The sequence below is a fragment of the Leptodactylus fuscus genome, chromosome 9 (assembly GCF_031893055.1).
Source record: "Leptodactylus fuscus isolate aLepFus1 chromosome 9, aLepFus1.hap2, whole genome shotgun sequence".
Classification (NCBI taxonomy): Eukaryota; Metazoa; Chordata; class Amphibia; order Anura; family Leptodactylidae; genus Leptodactylus; species Leptodactylus fuscus.
In genome coordinates this window covers 54,326,515-54,332,514 of record NC_134273.1, presented here as the reverse complement: position 1 = coordinate 54,332,514, position 6,000 = coordinate 54,326,515, and positions in this window count along the sequence as shown.

The window sequence follows — 6,000 nt, the reverse complement described above, 5'->3', positions numbered from 1 at the left end:
GCTGCCACTCCCACCTGCATTATCAACCTCAAAAGCTAATACTTGGGGTTGTAACAATTCACAACCCCATCAGGTGAGAGGTCAACTGGTCAATTTATTTATTACAAATACCTCTTTGAAAAATGTCACGTACTCACTACGCTTAGAGCGCTCGGTGTTCTAATATCAAATCAATGGCTGTATTGTTGTTTTTTCCCATATGGCTACAGAGAAAAAAACTAAATGAAACAAATGTTGTCGTTCCCAGAACTCAGTAATAAAAATAAATGTCTGAATGTTTAAAAAAAATCTAAAAACTGTAATCCTCTCACATACATTTATGGAATATCCACTAGAGAGATATGGGGCCTACCTATAGAACCCACCTACCTATTCTCGCCATTCACTTTTATGAGATTCAAACAGAACTGCCATAGAAGTAAATGGAATGCCTTGCATGTTCGGCAACTTCTTGATTCACTGCAGGTCTAGCACTGGTTGGAAATTGGGTTCAGTGTGTTATGGAGAAAAGTGCGTTTCCCATAGTTGGGATGCAAATCTTATCAGATGTTGATAGTATACTATTTTTATCATTTTTAATTTTACATGATAGTATAGATTTCTGGCATACACTGAGGATATCCAGCAGTCTTTAAACAATGGACCAATATCAGTTCACAGGATTCATCTGTTTTCACATAAACAGCTTTAAAAAATGGTGCTTCAGGCACATAGCCTTTTATCACAAATGACATCTTTATAACGTGCCATGAGGTTTATATACATGTAGCAATATAATCACCCGTAGTCCATAGGTCAATCCTCCATCCTCCATTCAGACATACCTCAGGAGTAGCTTATAGAAATATATAGCATTCTGGTTTGTCAATGCTCTTTCCTGCATCCTCATCCTCTCCCATTCCTTGATAAATGGATAAATGGCTTTTTTTAACCATACCATGTATCTATTCTTATCTTCAATGCATTATGCACCTGTTTTACAATCGTCTATCATGGTTAGCTCAAAATACATTACGGCTCATTTTAAAAAGTAGCTTAAATAAACTTTTACTTACCAGGATCTGTATTCTGCATGCAGAGTGTGCTGAAAATAAGTGAGGAGACAGGTAAGCCAGAATGTAATGACTTATAAGGGAACAGAAAGGTGGAGCTACGACACCTAGAGCTCTTTAACCCTTATTATCAGCTCAGAAGACATCTTACCATGTAACAGTATATAGAGAAATCCATCTAATGGTATGGAATGCGCCCATGTTTGATTCTGCAGGATAGGGTCCCAATACTTACGTTTGATATTTTACAGATCCCACTGGAGATCTGAAGTGATACAAGCAATGCATGGTTCACATCTGCATTGGGTCCGCATGGGACCCCCCGAACGGAATACCAAACGCAATTGCAAGTGCTGTGCAGTAAAAGCACATGGACCCCATAGACCATAATGGGGTCTGTGTGCTTGCCGCGCGCTGCCCGCACGAATCATACGGGCAGAAAAGTAGATTGTGAACTACTTTCCTGTCCGCATAATCCCTACAGAGATCTGGTGGCAAGCACACGGACCCCATTATAGTCTATGGGGTCTGTGTGCTATCACTGGAACACCGCTTGCAGTTGCATTCGGTATTCCATTCGGGGGGTCCTCATGCGGACTCAGGAAAACAGGAAGTAGGGAAGGGGGGGCAGTGGGAGGTTATAGATGAGGATATAGTGCAGAAGGCACTTGGATGTGTACGGGAAAACTTCTATATTGTTAGAATATAGTGGGTATAAACAAAGTTGGGGTTCAGTTACCTTGTAGGAAATCATGCTGCTTGAGGATTCAAGTGCCTGTGCTATCAGCTACTATAGGTGGTCAATGATGGGACACCTACAAGGGTACATGAAGTGTGTGATAAAGTCTATCTCATTAAATGCCCATGCGGTCTCGCATACGTTGGTGAGACCACCCAGCGTGTGTGAGACCGCATAAGACAACACAAATCCAACATTAAGATGCCAAAACACACAATTATCGATTCCTGCTCACTTAATGGAAAAAAGCCACACCATCGCCCAGCTTAGATTCCAGGTTCAGGAACACGTTGATATTCTACGCAGGGGGAGACAGAATACTCTTCCTCAAAAAAAAAGGGAGGCATTCTGGATTCACAGACACCAGGCAATGTAACTCATGGGACTATATAGAGAATGTGAAATAACTGCATTTATCTAACTTTGTGTTTTCTCATTTGTGATGGAGAGTAACTTATGTTTGTTTATTACCTATCCATTAATAGGATGCCTTCAACATTATGCATCTGACTATCTACAATCTGTATCCTTAATCCGTGACGGGACATGTATTGTGCTCTTTACAATACATGGCACTCCTCCCTTTTGATCTGAACTCTGCCCCTAACATTAATCTAACTATTTCGATTCCCTACTGTCTATTCTTTTTATCAGATACTAACCACTACAGGTTTATTCCAGAACACTGGCACCTTTCTTTTTATTGTTATTTTATTTTCATTAGGCTTTCACTCTCTAACTTGCCATTATCTGACTTTTACTTGATAACCCCAGGCTAACCCACTCATTGATAGGGGTCCGGTTTCGTATACTCCGGACTATTGTCCATCTGCATCACTCTCCCTTCCCCCTGCCGTATTCCAAGCATGTTTTCCTCCCATATTTAATACATATCCCTATCTTCTTTCTCCTTTCTCTCAATCAACCTATAAGTGTCAGCCCCTGCTGGATAACTTTCATTACATTAACATACCCATGCCCACTAACAGGCATCGCCATCCCAGAGTTCCCTAAGTGATTGCATTATACAGGGGCGTGACCACTAGGCCACGTCACATACATTGGCCACGCCCAGGGTTTCCGCCCATCCAGGTACACTCTACCACAGAGCACATACCAGTTCCCCACCCACACAAGCGTTCAGGAACTCCCAGGTCTCATGTTACGTGATCAGATCAGCAATCACGTGACACAGTGACGTCAGCACACGAATAGAAGCTTGCGACGTCACAAGGGCGCCATGTTGAGCAATACAATGTCAGCACAGAACAAGACCACTGCAAGCAACTGGGGCCAGCAAGCACCGGACGGGGAGACACATTAGAGCCACAAGGTAGTGAACTCATATAAATCCACCTCTGTACCTTTAATAACATAGCCGCAGCTATTTAAGGGCCCCTTCACATGGAGTAAACGCGCGTGTATTTTGGCAAAATACACGTGTAAAAAATACACGGGTAAAAATCAGTCCCCCATTGACTTCAAAGGCATTTCTTTTTACACATGTAAAAAAACACGTCAAAATACACGTGTAAAATGTCATTGAAGTCAATGGGAGTCTTATTTTTACACGTGTATTTTTACACGTGTATTTTGCCAAAAATACACGCGCGTTTACTCCATGTGAAGGGGCCCTAACAATTACCTATCTCTCTTAGGCCTTACATACCAGAACTTTTGTAACCATATAGACCAGAATGCAGGTACTGTATGCACCTTTAATCACACTATACTTTACTTAATGCATAAATGTAGGTGACATAACACTAACAATGGACTCTGCAGGGTCCAAATTAGGACTTTGGGAACTGTGGGTGCGTTGCCAGAGCCGGGTTTTCACCTTTATCAAAGACAAAAGTAACACATGGTATTTCACAACCCCTCTTCTACACCAACAATCAGTATTATCACCAGTAGAGACTTTATAACACTCTTCATGTACCCTTGTAGGTGTCCCATCATTGACCACCTATGGTAGCTGATAGCACAGGCACTTGAATCCTCAAGCAGCATGATTTCCTACAAGGTAACTGAACCCCAACTTCGTTTATACCCACTATATTCTAACAATATAGAAGGTTCCCGTACACATCCAAGTGCCTTCGGCACTATATCCTCATCTATAAACTCCCACTTCCCCCTTCCCTACTTCCTGTTTTCTACTTCTTATGACTATTTCCTACATTAGGATACGTACACATACATTAAAATATTAAAATATCACATGAATCTCATTTTTCTTAGTGACAGTTTGGAAGGAACAAAGAGTTAAACTTCTGAACAGAGATTTCTGCAGAACCTAGAGTACCTTTCACTTCTGGTCTGTATCTGTTCACTATTTACCTTTTTCTGTGTGTTTCCTTAACATACTATTCAGAAATATACTCACAGACACTTGTCATGGATTGGGAAGAAGGGTACCCCTCAGTGCAATGAACTTTCGCCGTTATTAATGTTGTATTATCTGTACTAGTCTTAAGGTCACTGAATCTTCATTACAGGACAAGCTATAAAACATGCCATAAGGCACTCTACAAAGGCACATTAAAACCGAGATACTGACCTGCCAGGGATGTCTCCTATCCCCCCTTATTTTTGCTTTCTGTATTGCACCCCTAGCATCCAAAATACTTTCCAATCCTGATATTACTGGGATTTCTGTGTGAGATTGAGTCTCTTCACTGATGATGACCCTCACCAACTCTCATACTTCCCTCCCAAATCTTATGTTGTCTTTGCGTGAGTGATAATGGCCTCTTATCGGGATGACAACAAAAACTATTGAAAAAAGAAAAAGGTCCCAGAACAATAGAAAATCCACCAACTAATTAATTATCACAATAGCAGAGTGGAAAACTTAACTTTTACTAAATAAGTTTAGATGTATAAACAAAGTCCAAAGTTTTGAAGACTTCCCAAAAATCCTGTGAAAAACATAACATAGCCATTAGAGATGAGCAAACAGCGTTCGATCAAATAGCTATTCAATCGAATATCAGGCTGTTCGAGATTTTCGATTCCAATCGAATACCACGCGCAGACGCAGTAAAAATTCGTATCCCCTCCCACCTTCCCTGACACTTTTTTTGCACCAATAACTGTGCAGGGGAGGTGGGACAGGAACTACGTAAGCATTGAAAAAAAATAGGAAAAAGCCATTGGCTGACGAAATCAGGTAACTTCTGATTCATAAGAATAGTGTTGGCCATGTTCGTCTCATTTTCGTTTTTTGAGCGATAAGGAGAGCTTTTTCTCAGGATGAGAAACAGATTTTAGCGTTTTCTAGGCAGGAAAACATGGTGTAATAGGCCCAATTTCCCTAGAATAAACTTAACTAAATCTAAAACCTTAAACAATAAAAAAATAAATACTCCACAAAGACTTTATGTGGCTAAAATTAGGCCGCGATATTTATTTGTTAAGGGTTACATAAGAATTCGTTAGAATTAAATACCAAATTAATCAAAATTCAGGAACCAATGAATAAATAAATAATTAAATAAATAATTAATAAATAAATAATTAAATAATTGACCAATAAAAACCAACTCAATCAATCAAATAAATAACCAATAAGCATGAAAAAACCAACAATCTAGTCTACCCAGCATTAGCTGGGTGACCATTTCCCAACAGCCATGTCTTTAAGTCATGGCCCCTCCAACCAAACATCGCAGCCATTTATCAATTAAGCTCTCAAGACCCAGATTGAATATGTCAATACCAATGTCCGAAAGATGTACCATATCGTCCCTGTAAAGACCATCACAGAAACCCTCCAAATCTAAGTGCCTATAGCTAAGGCCACACAGAACAGGCAGGAATTTCTCCATAGTTTTGTTGACACGTTTTCTAATCTGGTCTTTGAACTTAAAGTCCTTCAGGGACCAATGAAGCCTAGGGACAATCTCTGAAAATGCTATGGTACAGTATGGAAACATGCTCTTTAACACTGACATATCCCTTCTGATCTCAAACATCAATTGTAATGTTTTGTAATTACCAATGTCATTACCTCCTGCATGTAGAATTAATAGATTAGGGTCCGGCCATAACAAAGCAACTTTCTTTACTTCACTAATTAATGAGTTCCATTTCAAACCCCTTACCCCATGCCAAAATACTGAAAATTTATTAGTGTCCAGAGCCAGATTCTCAGTGTAGGGCCTTCTAGCCGCTCTCTTCTTAGCCCAATAAATGAAGGAATGA